This window comes from Staurois parvus, unplaced genomic scaffold (assembly GCF_062004578.1).
Source record: "Staurois parvus isolate SC_StPar_1 unplaced genomic scaffold, SC_StPar_1.0 ptg001687l, whole genome shotgun sequence".
In the NCBI taxonomy this organism is placed as follows: domain Eukaryota; kingdom Metazoa; phylum Chordata; class Amphibia; order Anura; family Ranidae; genus Staurois; species Staurois parvus.
The window spans coordinates 242,416-261,756 of NW_028319483.1; the positions used below are offsets into that span (position 1 = coordinate 242,416).

Below are 19,341 nucleotides of genomic sequence, written 5' to 3' on the forward strand. Positions count from 1 at the left end.
CTAGAAATAGATGTTTTCTTGACAGAATCAGATGATAAAGTTCTACGCCAATCCAGGCATGAACATTATATGAACGCAAACAAACCTGACACTTTTCTAGCCCTGGGACTGCGAACCTCAGACCACACACACAGACTTGTCCATTTAAAGATTACAAAAACTTCACACACCAGCCATCCTAATAAAATATTACAGGTCTTCCACAAACATCTAGCAGAATTATACTCTGAGACCGGCTCCTATGATGAATCGCAGGCCACTGAACTTTTCTCAAGCCTATCTCTACCAACACTCTCAGCTTCTCAATGTTCTTCCCTGGAAACACCTATTACAGAACTTGAGGTCCCGAACTCCATCAAGTCCCTAAAGTCTAATAAGCGGCCTGGCCCAGACAGCTTACAGCCCTATATTCCAAATATTTACTAACCTCCTTCCACCTTTATTGGTTAATGCATTTAATGCCTTACTCAAAGGTTATTCTTTCTGCTCAGACTCCCTAACAGCAGTCATTTCTATGCTACCTGAACCCCAATCAGATCACACCACATGGCTTCATTACACACCAATCTCCCTTCTTAACTTGGATGTTAAAATCCTCAAAAAATCCTATCTGCATGGCTGAACTCCATCATAGGCACCTTGATACACAAGGATCAGATGGGTTTTAACCCCCCTCTGCCAAGCCGAGACCACAGAGTGGTTTTGCTAGAACATGCAGCTTGCATACGCCGCATACCCGGCTGTTTCCTTTCCTTGGAGATAAAAAAAGCCTTTGACTCCAATGGATATCACCCCTTTACACCTCCCCAAGGGCTTACTTGAGGTACGTGGGTTACAAGTCAGACTTTTTTTTCCATACAAAGGGGAATGAGGCAAGGCTGCCCCCCTCCCCCTCCCCCCCCCCCTCCTTTTCTAGCGAATGAACCTTTAGCACAGCTGATAAGAACTAACACAAATATTAAAGGATTAGAACTTGGCGGTCATCATCATAAGTTATGCTTTTTCTCTGATGACAATCTCCTCTTCATGTCTTCTCCTTTGATCTCAGCACCCAACCTTCTCCAATGCCTGGACCAATTTGCAGTTATTTTGGACCTGGTTGTGAATCCCAAAAAGTCTACAGCTCTTAATATCTCTCTACCCTCCTTAACTGTGTCACAACTACAACGTCTTCTCTTGGTCCAGTCAATATATTCCTGATTTAGGACTGTAACGAAAGCGTAGGCAGGACAGAACACACGAAGAAGATGGGGAACACACAAAACTTTATTGAACTCTGAAAGACATTCAATCAGAACAGTTCATGGCACTCCGCGACATGCGGCTCGTAGGGTCAACCACAGTAAGTGGGCTCACGGGGACTCAACGGGACTCTAGCTGTGGAGTCTGGCCTTGCACAGCTCCCACCCAGCTTTCTAGGGTCATCAGTGTGCACAACAGGGACAGTTCAGGACATGGGGAAGGTCAGTGCGCATAACAGGGACCGTTCAGGACACGGAGGGGGTTGGTGTGCACAACAGGGACAGTTCAGGACACGGGTAGTCTGTGCACGCAACAGGGACAGTTCAGGACATGGGTAGTCTGCGCTTGACAGCAGGCAGCTTCCAGGGACCCTCAGCAACGGACGGCGGCCCTCACAGCGGCCAGCTTCTCAAGGGAAAGCAGCGTTCAGCAGGAAGGCTAGCGATCAGCAGCAGGGGCCCTCACAGTGGCCAGCTCCTCCAGGGGCCCAGCAATCAGCAGGCAGGGGCCCTCACAGTGGCCAGCTTCTCCAGGGGCCTAGCGATCAGCAGCAGGGGCCCTCACAGTGGCCAGCTCCTCCAGGGGCCCAGCGATCAGCAGCAGGGGCCCTCACAGTGGCCAGCTCCTCCAGGGGCCCAGCGATCAGCAGGCAGGGGCCCTCACAGTGGCCAGCTCCTCCAGGGGCCCAGAAACCAGCAGGCAGGGGCCCTCACAGCGGCCAGCTCCTCCGGGGGCCCAGAAACCAGCAGGCAGGGGCCCTCACAGCGGCCAGCTTCTCCAGGGGCCTAGCAATCAGCAGCAGGGGCCCTCACAGTGGCCAGCTCTACCAGGGGCCCAGCAATCAGCAGCAGGGGACCTTGCAGCGGCCAGGAACAGCAGCGGGGATAGCATGGCCACGGGGTCTGACCTTAGAACAGGGGGGCTCATGCAGAGCGCTCAGCGGGGATGCCTGCGGAGGCCCGGTCCCCACCCGCACCTCCCAGGACAGCAGTGGTGGCGGGCCAAGGGAGAACGTCCGGACGGCATTAGGAGGAAGGGAGAGAGAGAGCAAGCCTGGTCTCACGCTGGCCTTTTTAAAAGCTGCGCGCGACACTTCCTTGTTGCAATGGCCGGCTCAGCACCACGTTGCCGGGGTAACGAGACACGTCCCCCCTCACTCCAGCCATGCGCAGGGAGCGCGGCTTTTGTCTCTGGTGGAGCGCCGAGCGCGGGAAGCCCTGCGCCTGCCGAGGGCACGCAGAGACCTCCCAGCGGCCCCCCGCCGGGATTTCCTGGTGAGGGGGGGGTCACAGTGGTCCCCTCCTCTCATCCTGCTTCACGGCTGTGTGCTGCGGGTGGAAAGAGAGTGAGCCGGGCGCACGTGACACTGAGTCCCACCTATCACAGGATGAGAGGGAAGAGAGGTGGGGAAGCTGCAGTGATGGAGAAGACAAGCCTGGCACACCGTGACAAGGACCCAAGCTGATGGCAGACCTCAATATTCTATATTCTGCTAACTACCCTCCTATGTTAACACACCTTACCAATCTTATGACATCCTGGTCCAGACTACCCCTCTCATGGATGGGTTGTATCACGGTTGTAAAAAATGACAATTCTGCCCAAAATATTATACCTTTATTGGGTCCTACATATATATATATATATATAATGTCACAATATAGGTGCTGCCAGGGTGCCCAAATCTGTTATATCTCCCTCCCAAATATAGTACATTTCAGCCCCTCAAATAAAGTGCATTCCGGTCCCAATTTCATTAGCCAGTTTACCCCAATTCACTTAGCACATTGAAATTTAATTAATAAAGCTCGGCTCCGGGGCGTGTCCAAGATGGCGACCGGAGCGGCCGCATAATCCGGAGCTCCGTCGCCGACCTACACAATCCACCGCCATCCGTGCTGCTGCGGACCACGGCGGAGCGGCTGGCTCCTTGGGTGCTTCCCCTGTGCCTGGGAGAGAAGCCCTGGGGGATATCTCCGCCATCTGTGGCGGTGGATGCGCGCGGCCTAGCGCGGCCGCATGGTCCGTGACTCCGGAGGTTTCTGCCTGCATCCGCTATCATCCGGGCGGCGGCGGACCCCCCTGTGACGTTGGTGACATCCTCTGCATCCCTTGGACCTGGGGAGGAGACGGAGCAGCATATTGCCGTTCCCCGTGGCTGCGGCCTACTGCATCCGGCCCGGACCTCCTCCTCCTCACATCCGAGCTACGGTGAGTGCAGGAGGCTGGTAGACACTGACCATCCTATCCCCCTTTGACGTCTCGGGGGACGGGGCTCCCGCTCACCACTCCAGGGACCCCGTTCCTCTGTGATTGGGGCCTTTGCTGGGCCCAGAAACCCCCTGAGGCCTGTATACTGCCCTGGAGGGATGTATGGACAGACTATGCTTGCTCTGGAGGATTATTAGGCCATCATAAGGGATCCTTTATCCTATACTTGCCCCCCTGTTCATCCCAGACCCTGGAGCTATTAATGGGGTGCACCACGGCCTATGTCCACTCCACATCCTCATGGCTTGCTAACTGTACTTACAATATAAAGTTTTTTCGGATAGGCTTGACAGCGTTTATGTAAATACAACCCTAAACCTGATTCGGGCGTTATAGGTCCCCTGGGGTCATTATCTCCTTTTATTATCCAATTTCCAGTTGATCACCCCCGGGAGACTCTCTGTATGCCGTCCACCAAAAAAAAGAAGGGACAAGCTCAAAAGTCCCTCACTACATATCTACTTAAGACACACGAGATTTGCAACATGTCTCTAGGTGACGCAGAACGAGCATCCCCATCCGAACCCTTGCGTGATATCACAACTCCTTCATTAACTCTGGTCAGTGAAGATGCACAGCAACTTACAAAGGGTGACCTGGAATCTTGCTTGGAAACCATGTACACCAAATTGGCCGCCAAATTCCAATCAGAATTACACAAAAGCACTAATGTTCTCTCTCAGGAAATAGCCACATTGGGCTCTAGAACCGATCGCTTGGAAACTAAACATGATGAACTTAGCCTAGCCTATGGGGACCTTTCCAGAGAACATGATCATCTACACACGGCCTTTTTACAATTGCAGGCACAGGTTGAAGACCTTGATAATCGCAACCGCAGAAATAATCTGCGAGTCAGGGGAATTCCGGAATCTGTTTCTGATCTCTCACAAACCGTTACCAAGCTATTCAAATCACTCCTTCCGGATCGCAGCCCCGGGTCCTTCGCCTATGACCGCATCCATAGAGCCCTGCGCCCTAAACCCCCTGGTGATAAACCGCCTAGGGACATTGTTCTGTGTCTAAAGGATTTCCTGACCAAAGAAGACATACTCAGAGCTGCTCGCAACACTTCAACGATCTCCTTTGAAGGCTCGGTTTTACAAATTTTTCCAGATGTTTCTCCGGCTACATTGGAGAAGCGCAGGAAAATGAAGGAGGTTACAACGGCTCTTTTTTCAGCTCGTATCCGTTATAAATGGGGCTTCCCTTTTAAGTTGATAGTTCCACATAATGGGAGCACATATATTGCTACATCCCTTCCTGAGGGCAGAGAGATCCTGACCAAGTTGGGCCTGGCGGATGCCCCAACACCTCGACGTCCCCCCCCTACACCTCGTGTCTCTCCTATCTGGCACACTCCATCTCCACGGAGGGAAAGGAGGAGGGCCCGACAAGAACTGGGCTGATGGGACCATGCCTTCCTGCCTATTATTACTTGCATCGATGTTCCTGGTCAGCGATTTCCCTTGATTGGGATAGGAGGCAACCCACGGGATGTCTATTGTTCAGCACCCCCTACACCTTGGGGATATATATATGTGTTTTTGTGGACGCGGTTGAGCTGTTTCTGTGTTTATATAGACTATATATGCTCTCTCGTTGATAACTGGATGTGTTTAAGTCTAACAAGGGTCTTCGGGCCCTCTGAATATCGCCCACTGATTCATGGCCTCTCAACTCTTGGACACGTTACCCCACCCTGCCTCCTGACATGACCGGGGGACTCACCGCCCGATTGTGGGGGTGAAGGCTCCGTTTCTCATGTGTTATGGAGACAGGGTTTGGGCCCGATTGGCCCTTTGATGTTGAAATTTTTTGTTTTTTCAGGTACAGCTAATTGCATACCTGATCCATGTTTCTCAGTTACTCTTTTCATTGTCGCAGCTATCATTGCTTCACTTTTACTGTTTTTTGTCTTTTTTTTCCTCAAAAATTTCGTACATGATATTGACTTGATACCGGTGTGTGGACGTCACGTCCCCCATTTTGGGGTCTGGATGTCCCCCAGACTGGTGATGCTATCCGTAAATCTATTTGCTATGGACTTGAAGGTCCTTACATCTAGCCAAATAATTTGCGTATATGTCTTGTCAATGTATATTTTTTTGCTGATGGTAATTATTTTTGCATACTATGGCAATTCAATGTATCTCGCATAATGTCCAGGGTTTCAACTCGCCAAACAAGCGCAAAACAGCCTTTCTTCAGTATAGGCGATTAGGGGCTAAAATTATTTTATTGCAGGAAACACATTTTGCAGCCGCAAAACACCCGACATATTTTCACAAATCCTATAGACAAGGGTATTATACTTTACACTCCTCCAAGAGTAGAGGGGTGGCCATTTTTCTGCATAATTCAATCCCCTTTGAGGTTCAACATGTGTACCGTGATCCAGACAGTAGGTTTATTATTCTTAAGGGCACCCTTTCAGGCCGAGAACTTACAATAGCAAATGTCTATGCACCGAATTCGGCACAAGCTACCTTTTTCTCAAAATTTTTTGATGTTCTTGATAGATTTTTGTCACCCCATCTATTGGTGGGTGGTGATTTCAACCTGGTAGCAAATCCTCTTTTGGACCGTAGCTCACTCTTGCACTCTTCCCACGCCTTCCCAAAATCACTTACTAAAAGACTAGAGGCCTTCCAATTAGTAGATGCCTGGAGGGCGCATAATGTAGGAGCTAGAGAATATTCATTTTATTCTCACCCACATGACTCTTATGCTAGATTAGACTATATTTATTGCACCCCTATTTTATTAGCAAACTCTAGGATAGCGAACATCCACTTGAGTCCTTGGTCGGATCACAATATTATAGCCTTGTCTATCACATGTATGGGACTTGCACCCACTCCCTTCTCATGGAGACTCAATGATTCTATGCTTACGGATGTTGACTCCCGCCATGAAGTAGCTGCATCTATTTTGGAATATTTTCAATCTAATTCGACTCCTGATATTTCTCCAGCCACATTATGGGTAGCCCATAAGGCGGTCTTACGAGGCCGCCTTATTTCTATGGCTTCATCCAAAAATAGAAAACGATGGCAGCAAATTCTGCTTCTTACCCGAGAATTGGAAGCACATTACCGAAGTCATATTGCTAACCCATCTTTTCTTAATAAACAGTTACTATCTCAAAAGCGCTTAGAATTGAATACTCTGCTATCCCAAAAAACTGAAAAAGCTCTCCGCTGGTCAAAAGCCACATTTTTGTTACATAGCAACTCGGCTTCCTCTATGTTTGCAAGGAAACTGAATCACTCCATGCGCCCCCCACATATTTATAAATTGCGTACTAACTCGGGTGCTATTTCATCTCTGCCTCAGGAGGTTCTGGGCATTTTTGAAAACTTTTATTCTGACCTATTAGCCCCTCCACGGTCGGATTCTGTTTCACCAGCGGCCTCATGGCTGGATTCTATACCCCTCCCTGCTCTCACACCTTCTCAAGTTGCTTCCCTTAATGCCCCTTGCACTCTGGAGGAGATAACTCGTGCAATTAGCACCCAGAAAAGCTCTACTGCGCCAGGTCCAGACGGGTTCACTGCTAGTTATTACAAACATTTTGCCTCTACTTTGGCTCCCTATCTGATAACTTTATTTAATGATGTTTTGCAGGGGGGTAGGTTCCCGGAGGAGATGCTGTTGGCTAACATGTCTTTAATACCCAAACCACAGAAAGATCACAGCTTACCACAAAACTATAGACCAATCTCAGTAATGAATAATGATCTGAAAATATTTAGCCGCATCTTGGCGGACAGGTTGGCCCCTATTATCTCCTCTTTGGTCTCTCCGGACCAATCTGGATTTATCCCAGACAGATTTATCACTGATAATATTCGCCTCACGCTCAACGTTATTCAAGATGCTAATTTACATTCTAAAGAGGTCTTGCTGATGAGTCTGGATATAAACAAGGCCTTTGACAGTGTTCTTTGGCCCTATATGTTTTCCTTGCTACGAAAAATGGGCTTTAATAACGAATTTTTAGCCGGTATACACGCCTTATATGACTCTCCGAAGACAAGAATACGGCTCCCTGGCTGCAATTCAGACTTTTTCACATTGGGTAGAGGTACCCGTCAGGGCTGTCCCCTTTCACCCCTTTTATTTGCACTGGTGTTGGAACCCTTGGCAGTAGCGATCAGATCACACCCGGATATTTCAGGTTACCCGTTGTTAGTCTCACAATTTAAAATGAGCATGTATGCTGATGATGTTATGCTTTTTCTTACTAACCCGTTGACTTCATTGCCTAATTTATGTGTTATACTGAATGATTTTGCTATAACGTCAGGTCTTACTGTTAATTTTACCAAATCGGTAGTTATGCCGATTAATATTCCCGATTCCCTAAGTGCCTCTCTCCGCAGCTCCTTCCCATTCCGCTGGTCTACAGACCGGATATCCTATTTAGGTGTTAATCTCACTCCCAGTTATTCAGATATATTTGCTGCTAATTATCCACCGTGTATATCACGTCTATCTACTCTACTGAGGATTTGGCATGGTTACCCTATTTCCTTCTTGGGTAGAGTCACGGCTGTTAAAATGAATATTTTGCCTAAACTTCTTTATCTTTTTAGAGCTCTTCCAGTTCCAGTCTCAAAAACGTTTCTGAGCCAATTTCAGCGGACCATTAATAATTTTATCTGGGGTAATAAGCGTGCACGTTTTGCCTCAGCGATTTTATACCGCTCACAACGGACTGGAGGCCTCGGTCTTCCCAATTTTTGGATATATTATCTTTCGGCTCGTTTTGCGCAGCTATCACAGTGGGCAACTATTAACTCTCAGATCCCATGGGTCAAATTTGAATCTCAGTCCATACGCCCATTCTACTTACCGAGCATCTTGTGGTCCAGGGTCTCTCCACGTTCACTTACATTTTATAACTCCATAGTGACCCATTCAATGACACTTTGGTCCACATACAAATTTAAATTAAATTTGGTCTCTCCTACTCCCCCCGGTATTTCATTTTTTGGTGATCCAACTTTTACACCAGCTTTTTCTTCTCCTCAACTGTTTCGTTGGTGGTATGATCAATCTCTTATCAGATTATCTGATTTTCAAAGAGGAGGATCTTACATTACCTTTGATATGCTACGCGCGCTTTTTGATATTCCCCTTCGCGAGTACCATCGTTACCGACAGATTAGACACTTTTTTGAATCACATTCTGGCCTTACACCGTCTTCTCTGGTTTCCTTTTTTGAACGTACCAGCCGTGACTCTCCCAGGGGTAGGGGTCTTATTTCCAATTTTTATCACCAATCTTTACTTTGTCTTTTTCATACGCCTCCGTTGTACCGACAGAGGTGGGAGGAGGATAGTGGTACCACTTTTTCTGATGAGGATTGGGATTCCATGGTGGATAATATCTGTAAAAGCTCTCGATCTCTTTCGGTTCGTGAAACGGCCCTTAAGGTTTTAACTAGATGGTATTATACCCCATCAAGACTACATAGATTGTACCCACAAACGTCCCCTCTATGTTTTCGTGACTGTGGTTTTACAGGCACTTTGGTGCATATATTTTGGGATTGCCCGTCCATATCTCTGATTTGGCGCAGGATATCCGAGGTGGCCACCTCACTGGCGGGTACCCCAGTATGCTTATCTATTCAAACTTGCCTATTGGGGGCTCACATCCCAGGGGTCCCTGATGCCATTATGAGATTGATACATACTATTTGTATTGCCACTTTATGGTCTATTGCCTTACACTGGAGATCCAATGCTGTACCTTTGGCCTCCATCCTGCACAGAATTGATGCTGTAATGCTCATGGAACGCATTCATTATACTTTGCTGGATAAGATGCACTTATTTGATAAAAAATGGGAGTCATGGAGGGATTATAGACATTTATTGCATGATTGATAACGTTTTCAGTGAACAATGACTGACAGATGCTGTTGACAGACGTATTCTTCAATTCCTCTTATCATTAACGTATTTCATGTACTTGCAATCTGCTTTTCTTCTGTTTTTTCTCTTCATTATTATGATATCCTTTTCTGAATTGTACTTTTCCAAAGTGCCTTGTTTTTGCTGTTAATATTTGAAAATGTGCTGTTATTTTATTGTCTACTTATACTCAATAAAATCGTTTGTAAACAAAAAAATAAAGCTCGGCTCCCATTTCAGTAGTTGTTTCCCCCGTCAGGATGACCTTCCCCCCCCCCTGCTGCCTCTCGTCCTGCCGCGGCTCTTTGAAGCTAAGCCATGCAGGACAAGAGGTGTGGCTCCTCTCACCTTCGCCACTATCTTCTCCCCATTCTGCGAGGCCTTAGGGGAAAAGATAGCGAGGTTCACACCTCTCTGCGGAGAGGTTCTGGACCGCGATGTCAGAATGACGCCGCACGGTCCCGGCATCCGCACCGCATGCACGGGGAGTTCCTGTGCTTGCGGATGCCACCGGACAAAGGCCATGATCACGAGAGCACGACCCGTGTCCAGGGGGGCGTGCCTCATTGCCGAGCAACTGGCTCACCGCCCACCATTGCCAGGATGACCGGGAAGCGTCCTGCATTGGTTTAAGAGATTGATGCTGGGCTCTTCCTGGTCATCCATTTCGCTGCCAAGCCACCGAGGGATCCCAGATGAGGCGGGACCCTCGTGGCCACTCTGCATAGACCCCCAAAGGATAAGGGGAGCCTCCACAATCTGCCGCTCTGCACACCCCAAAGCTAAGGGGGAGAACCACTCCAGCTGCTCATCGCAAGCCCCAGAGAAAGGGGAAACCTCCACAAGCTGCCACTCTGCAAGCCCCAAGGATAAGAGGGAGAACCACACAAGTTGCCCACTGCAAGCCCCAAGCTAAGGGGGAGAACTACACCAGCTGCCCACCGCAAGCCACAGAGAAGGGGGGGACCTCCACAAGCTGCCACTCTGCAAGCCCCAAGGGTAAGCGGGAGCACCACACAAGCTGCCCACTGCAAGCCCCAAGGACAGGGGGAGAACTACACCAGCTGCCCTCTGCAGGCATCCAGGACTCGGGGGGATTATTATCACGGACTATGCCACGCATACTCCGGTTTCAGGGCAAGTACTTGATGTCATACTACCTTGCTCCCCTGTGGACCCGGGCACCCCTGTCGGATCTGTGAGTGCATGCTCCCCTGTTTTCCCTGAACTGTTCTTGTACTCCCTCTCCTCCTCCCTGTTTGGATTACAAACTGCTGTAGAGACTTTAACTTTGCCCCTGGGGCTGGACTACAATTATTTTGGGAACTCTCCTTGCTATTTCCCATAGTGGGCACTGCCACCCCCCTTGCAATCCCCCATTGAGTGCACATCTTGCTCAACTCCCTAAATGTCATGCAGTAAAAGTGACCCCCTCCTATGGGTCACTATAGAGTCAGTAGATTGTAACCCCTCATGAGTTGCCAATTTTCTATGGCTACACCCAAGAGACCATCGCTCACTCCAACACCCAATTACCCAACACTACCTATCTATCTGGAACAGTCTAAAGTTCTGATACACCTTACAGTCACCCCATAACCCACTCATGGCATACCTCCTCAATCCAGGCCTTTATCCAACATGGATGCCTCCATCTTCTTTTCATGCTTGTCCTAGAGCTAGTCTAGTTCAACACCAGACTCCTTTATACCCTTCCAAACCCTATGTGACTCCACAACAAAATCTCTACATCTGAAATGTTTAGATATCTTCAGATCAAACACTTGTATTGCTCCCACTTAAACATGAACACCTCTGTCCTAGACATGACTAGGTTTGGACACATATGTAAACGTGACCCCCCATGCCAGACTTTTGATTTCCACAGTTACCAGCTCCACCACTTTACACTTCCTTACCATATACATCCAAGTGGGAATGGGATTTAAATCTTCATTTGAAAGCGATTGGGCAGACATATGGTCTGCTGCAAAATCCTCCTCCCAAAATATAGTTGCTATGGTGACTAACCACAGCACTCTCATGCACTGGTACCTGGTCCCTGCCCGGATCGCTAAATCCGTCCCTAATCCCTGACCTGTTTATGTGACTGCTCTGAAGCAGGTATCCACATTTGGTGGACCTGCCCAGTTGTTCAAATGTATTGGTGCAAAATATTCCATATGCCTACAGTTCTTTATGAAGAAGTTACAGTATATATATCCATCCGGCCACTGCCTCATTTAATAACAAGCCCCAAGAAGTATACCTTATGGTGTGTCTCCAAGCTATGGATGGAAGGAAAGGGATCACCCCACCGGCAAGTGAGAAGAGGGGAGCATGAGTCAGAGTGATTCCAGTGTCGGCCAATACAAGTAAAGGGATGGATGCAGTGTGACCAAGCCCTAGTGGGTGTGGTGAAATGCATCAAAGGGTGTGGCAAGAATGGCAGCTGAGGCCATTCCTCAACACTGGACTGGGGTCAGTTGACCAGCGTCCATTCCTTTACTTGCATAAGGCCCAAGAAGTGACACACTGGCAATTCAAACTACTCCTGTAGGTCACCACCACGGCTTAGCAAACCATAGCGAAGGCCTGGAAATCCCCCCACCTCAATACCACTGAAACTAAGAATAGTGTCACTCGAGCCACGATACATGTCAAAGTAGAAGCCGTCCTATTAGACAGAGTGCATAAAAATGAACAACTATGGCAACCATGGGTTGACCATTTCCTACCCTCAAACTCTGATGAAACCTTACTCTCTTTGTAGTCCTGAGTCCATTAGGTAACCCACTACTCAGTTGCTGCTCTATACAGGCACACACCCTCCCCCCCTGGGGACCTCCTCTCCTCCCCCCTTATCTGTACCCCTTTCTTCACTACTCTTGCTCTTATCTCTCCATTGCTCTCTTCCTTTTCACCTTTCCTCTCATTAGCTCTTTATCCCCTATGGGGGTTTTCCCAATTGGGGGAACCTACACTATCAGTTTGAATTTTCAGTGAGGCGGACAGGTCACCCACTCGTCTGCCACTGATATCTGCATACAGGTTGAAGTACTAAATCTATACTCCCACTGTGAGAGTACCAGAAATGATACTATAGAGTATATAACATGTTTCTGTCCCTACATTCACTCCCCCCTTGATACTATAGCACTGTTATCTCTTGCTTAAGTTGAAGCAGAGCTCCACCCAAAAGGGGAAGTGTTGCTTTAACTAGTTGATGACCGCAGGTAGCCAAATGATGACTGCACTGCAGCCGGTCAGTTCTGGGAGGCCGTCATATGACGTCCTCCCAGAACACGCTCTCCTGCATGCCCCCGGCGATCTCTGTGATTGCTGTGTCCTATGACACTGGTCACTGCGAAATGCAATTGCCGGTTCTTGACTGCACTTTCCTCACGCTGTCAGAGCATGAGGAACGTACTGCCGGCAGTTGTCAGAGGAGGGATTGGCACCAATCATCAGGTGCCCAGCAGTGCCACCCACCAGTTCTGCCCACAAGTGCCCAGCAGTGCCACCTACCTTTGCCCAGCAGTGCTGCCAGTCAGAGCCCACCAGTGACACCCAGCAGTGCTTCCAGTCAGTGCCCAGCAGTGCCACCAGTCAGTGCCCAGCAGTGCTGCCTATCAGTGCCAGCTCATCAGTGTCACCTATCAGTGCCGTCTCATTAGTGCCACCCATCAGTGCCGCCTATCAGTGCAGCCTCATCAACATACATCAGTGAAGGAGAAAAATTACATGTTTGCAAAATTTTATAATAGAAACAAAGAAACTTTTTTTTTTCAAGTTTTTTTGATATTTTTTTGTTTATAGCGCAAAAAATAAAACACTCAGCGGGGAGTAAATACCACCAAAAGAAATCTCTATTTGTGTCAAAAAAATGATAAAAATTTCATATGAGTGCAATGTTGCATGACCGCGCAATTGCCATTTAAACTGCGACAATGCTGAAAGCTGAAAATTGGCCTGGTAAGGAAGGGGATATAAGTGCCTGGTAGGCAAGTGATTAAGGACCCCACTGGCACCTTTTGGGAGGATAACCGAAATTGACAGGTACCCGCTCCCACTTCTACTGCAATCACCTAGGTGATCAGAAGCTGAAGTTGTCCTCCCCCCTCCCACCCTGTAGTCTTCTGGGACACATGAATGGTCCTAGAAGAGTACAGGACCATTCACAAAGCACAGAGATACTCGCACATGCTCAGTGGGCACCCGGATGTGAAGCCGCAAGCTGTCACAGCTGGGTGCCCGCACTGAAAACACAGGACGGCCTGTGAAACGGGCTGTGGGGAGGACACCACGAGATCGAGGGACAGGTAAGTGCCCGTCTTTTAAAAGTCAGCAGCTATTGTTTTTGCAGCTGCTGACTTTTATTTTTTTTTTTTTATTTTCACTGGAACTCCACTTTAATGTATGAAGATATTATTTGTACTGTACAAATTACAACCTGTACGTTACCTCTAAGGGTTGTACCCCTTCTGACTTACTGTTGGTGAGTCCTGCAATCACATTGTTATGAGCTCCTTGTAAAACTATTATCTCTTTCCAATAAAATCTATGAACAAGAGAAGATATGGACCCCACAATTCCTCTATATACTCCACAATTCTCCCATGTGGACACCTCGTAAGTGGTTCTCCAGTATAGACTCCCAGTTTGGAGAACTCATTTAGAAGAAGCCGCCAGCTAGAATCAAACTCACTACTCTACAGTATGGTGAAGACCAAGGAGGCCTAGCAATACCAAATGTTAGACTTTATATTATAGCTGCCCAACTTCAACATCTTACCAGGTGGGACTTAGTAGACACATTAGATCCCATCCATCGGTTGCTACTTCCATCAGATACAGATTTCACATCACTCTCACACTTGTTAATGGGCTTCAGATGGCACCAGTGGGAAAGGCATGATCTCTCATATACAGTCATGGCCGAAATTGTTGGCACCCTTGATATTTTTCCTGAAAATCAAGTATTTCACACAAAAAAGGTATTGCATTAACACATGTTTTGCTATACACATGTTTATTCCCTTTGTATGTATTGGAACAAATATAAAACAGAGGCAGAAAAGCAAATATGACATAATGTCACACAAAACCCCAAAAATGGGCTGGACAAAAGTATTGGCACCCTTAACTTAATATTTGGTTGCACACCCTTTGGAAAACATAACTGAAATCAGTCGCTTCCTATAACCATCAATAAGCTTCTGACACCTCTCACCCGGAATTTTGGACCACTCTTCCTTTGCAAACAGCTCCAGGTCTCTCTTATTGGAAGGACACCTTTTCCCAACAGCAATTTTAAGATCTCTCCACAGGTGTTCAATGGGATTTAGATCTGGGCTCATTGCTGGCCACTTCAGAACTCTCCAGCGCTTCTTTGCCATCCATTTCTGAGTGCTTTTTGACGTATGTTTGGGGTCATTGTCCTGCTGGAAGACCCAGGATCTTGGACGCAAACCCAGCTTTCTGACACTGGGCCCTACAGTGCGACCCAAAATCCTTTGGTAATCCTCAGATTTCATGATGCCTTGCACACAGTCAAGGCACCCAGTGCCAGAGGCAGCAAAACAACCCCAAAACATCATTGAACCTCCACCATATTTTACCGTAGGTACTGTGTTTTGTTCTTTGTAGGCCTCATTCCGTTTTCGGTAAACAGTAGAATGATGTGCTTTACCGAAAAGCTCTATCTTGGTCTCATCTGTCCACAAGACGTTTTCCCAGAAGGCTTTTGGCTTACTCAAGTACATTTTGGCAAACTGTAGTCTTGCTTTTTTATGTCTCTGTGTCAGCAGTGGGGTCCTCCTGGGTCTCCTGCCATAGCGTTTCATTTCATTTAAATGTCGACGGATAGTTCGCGCTGACACTGATGCTCCCTGAGCCTGCAGGACAGCTTGAATGTCTTTGGAACATGTTTGGGGCTGCTTATCCACCATCCGGACTATTCTGCGTTGCAATCTTTCATCAATTTTCCTCATCCGTCCACGACCAGGGAGATTAGCTACAGTGCCATGGGTTGCAAACTTCTTGATAATGTTGCGCACTGTGGACAAAGGCAAATCTAGTTCTCTGGAGATGGACTTGTAACCTTGAGATTGTTGATATTTTGCCACAATTTTGGTTCTCAGGTCCTCAGACAGTTCTCGTCTCCTCTTTCTGTTGTCCATGCTTAGTGTGGCACAGACAGACACACAATGCAAAGGTTAAGTGAACGTCTCTCCTTTTTATCTGCTTTCAGGTGTGATTTCTATATTGCCCACACCTGTTACTTGCCCCAGGTGAGTTTACAGGAGCATCACATGCTTGTAACATTCTTATTTATCCGCAGTTGTGAAAGGGTGCCAATACTTTTGTCCAGCCCATTTTTGGAGGTTTGTGTGACATTATGTCGAATTTGCTTTCTTTCCTCCCTTTTTTTGTTTTGTCCCAATACACACAAAGGGAATAAACATGTGTATAGCAAAACATGTGTTAATGCAATACGTTTCGTGAGAAATACATGATTTCCTGGAGAAATATCAAGGATGCCAACAATTTCGGCCATGACTGTATTTATTCCAGTCTTTTGACTCTTACTCAACTTGTAGAAGGAAATGGGAGACAGAGAAAATAAGACAGAGTGGTGGGAGGTGATTGTGACCTCCATACCTCTCATCTCTCTGTCCTCTTCACAGAAACTCAGTCATTTCTTTTGCATAGATCTTTCAGGACTCCGGCACAATTGTTCAGCTAGGACAGGAGGGATTTCCCCTTATGACCCCAATTGTAGCGGTGTTGTCGGGGATTTGATACACATGTTTTGAAGATGTCCAAAATTATTCAAAAAGTGGAACGATATGACCAGTATTGTAATGTTGGTGTTCAATATTCCTCGGGTGTGCCTCTTGGTCTCAATAGAGGAGGAATTATTTACACCTCCTCCTATTACAAGTCATATAGCAATAGTGAGGCTGCTTGACCATAAAAATATTCTGTTCTTGGCTATCATCTCAAACTCCCAGCAGACAACAGTGAATTGAGCAGGTGAACTCCACATTAACATGTGAAAAACAAATTTACCAACATTGTAATTCCCCCAGGAGATGTATGTCTGGCAGAACTGGATGGATACTCCTTGCTCACTCCTAGTTAGTTCTTCATAGGCTTTTAAAATCTTATCTCTTTTAGCCCCATAGAAGGAGAACGGCCAGTTGTATCCTACTGAATGGTGACTACATTGGAGAACCATACTTGGGGTATGATCCTGGAGACACGGGCCTCATTGATCGGTGTCAGCTATCTATGTATGTACTGGGGGGAGTTACTTGCCGTGTACAGCTGAATTGTTCTAGGTTGTTCCTTCTTTTCTCTGTTCATTTGTTTATAAAAGGTAAAAGTGACACCATAGACAAAGCAAGTTATTGTTCTGTATGATCTGTAACAGTGCCACAACCGCCTATACGTGAGAATGTATGACTCCATTGTCTGGGCTGAATGTTGGGAATACTGTGCGCACTTATAAACTTTCTTAATAAAATATATTTGATGAAAAAAATACTGTAGATAATGCTGTACATATTCTTTCTATTCATAAGATATATTTAGTAATGAACATTAAAAATAGAAAGCAACTTTATGTAGCCCTTTATATAGAATTCTACCTTTTTTTTCTTTCTCTACAGGTAGATTGATGAACCAAGTTTTCGGTCATGTTGATCTTCATGAATACAGCTGAGTCACATGGAAAACAAGACATATGGATGTCTTAATTGACTGAAAGTCTTTACTGCAGTTCACTGGAGGATTCACACGGGATACAAGTCATATCTGTGTTCTAAAAGTCATGGTTTGGATCCTCTTCCACATTGATCCAGCAGGAGAAAAGTCCAACCCAAGTATACATAAGAGGAGTCATTTCAAACTACTTCTTGTTTGGAGATATTACAATGGAGAGAAAATATATCACACAACAGAAGGTTCACAATGGAGGGAAGTCATATCATTGTTCTGAATGTGACAAACCTTTTACACACAAGAGCGAGCTTACAGTACACCAAAGAGTTCACACTGGAGAGAAGCCATATCAGTGTTCTGAATGTGATAAAGCTTTTACACAGAAGTCACATCTTATCACACACCAGAGGATTCACACTGGAGAGAAGTCATATCAGTGTTCTGAATGTGATAAAGCTTTTACACGGAAGTCACATCTTATCACACACCAGAGGATTCACACTGGAGAGAAGTCATATCAGTGTTCTGAATGTGATAAAGCTTTTACATTGAAGTCAAGTCTTATCACACACCAGAGGATTCACACTGGAGAGAAGCCATATCAGTGTTCTGAATGTGATAAAGCTTTTACTCAGAAGTCAGATCTTCTCACACACCAGATTGTTCACACTGGAGAGAAGCCATATCAGTGTTCTGAATGTGATAAAGCTTTTACAGTGAAGTCAAATCTTATCAGACACCAGAGGATTCACACTGGAGAGACGCCATATCAGTGTTCTGAATGTGATAAAGCATTTACAGTGAAGTCAAGTCTTATCACACACCAGAGGGTTCACTCTGGAGAGAAGTCATATCAGTGTTCTGAATGTGATAAAGCTTTTACAGTGAAGTCAAGTCTTTTCAGACACCAGAGGATTCACACTGGAGAGATATATCAGTGTTCTGAATGTGATAAAGCTTTTACAGTGAAGTCAAGTCTTATCACACACCAGAGTGTTCACACTGGAGAGATATATCAGTGTTCTGAATGTGATAAAGCTTTTACACGGAAGTCAGATCTTATCACACACCAGAGGATTCACACTGGAGAGATATATCAGTGTTCTGAATGTGATAAAGCTTTTACAGTGAAGTCACATTTTATCAGACACCAGAGGATTCACACTGGAGAGAAGTCCTATCAGTGTTCTGAATGTGATAAAGCTTTTACAGAGAAGTCAGATCTTATCAGACACCAGAGGATTCACACTGGAGAGAAGTCCTATCAGTGTTCTGAATGTGATAAAGCTTTTACACAGAAGTCAAATCTTATTACACACCAGAGGATTCACACTGGAGAGAAGTCCTATCAGTGTTCTGAATGTGATAAAGCTTTTACAGTGAAGTCAAATCTTATCAGACACCAGAGGATTCACACTGGAGAGAAGTCATTTTAATGCTCTCCATGTGACAAAACTTTTACAGTTAATGCCGGTCTAATCTATCACCGGAGGATTCACAAATTTCAGCATAGATTATATTCTGGAAGAAAAGAGATATTAAAGAAGTTTCAGGTGTCACAAGTTAGTTTCACATCCCCAATGTCATCCCACAAGCTAGAGAAGAAGGGAGAAGATAAAATGTTACCTTAAAAGAAACAAACTAAAATCTGAGTAAACTGGAATGTAATGGTTGGATGAACTGAGTTTAGTGCTTATGTCCATCAATACACAACTAGAAGGGATTTGAATATTTTATCTTTTGACATTTTTTTTAAGATAAGCATCAATAACTGAACAGCTTCCCTCATGGTTCTCATCTTTATCTTTTTTATGGAGCTTTGAATGAACATGCAATGCATTTTCATGATACACCAACTGAGTTGTGTTTCTAAGCATTTTCCTCATTTCTGGATCCTGAGGTAATACATGACCAACACTGCCTCAGTACCAGAGACTAGGATGGGGTCTATTGTCATCTTACCAAGTCTCTGAAGTCTCAGTGGGAGAGTCCATTCCAGGTTCTTCTGACTATTGATACATGATCAGCCAGGCTTGAGGTCTCCAGCTAAGCCCACCTTGTCCACTCCTCCCAATACATGTTCATCTCCTCTCCCATTATCAATGCCTTCTTTCCATATTTCATCTCTCATTAATATTATTATTATTATACAGGATTCATATAGCGCCAATA

The 19,341-nt window shown here is 46.1% G+C and overlaps 1 long non-coding RNA gene across 1 annotated transcript in view; it reads right to left on the minus strand.

Moving 5' to 3' along the window:
• Positions 1–9,383: 9,383 nt before the first annotated feature.
• LOC149434757 (uncharacterized) overlaps positions 9,384–19,341 on the minus strand; it is a 119,379-nt gene continuing 109,421 nt past the window's right edge. The window contains exon 2 of the long non-coding RNA XR_016308627.1: positions 9,384–9,585. This is a non-coding gene — a long non-coding RNA (uncharacterized LOC149434757). The remainder of the gene's footprint in view (positions 9,586–19,341) is intronic.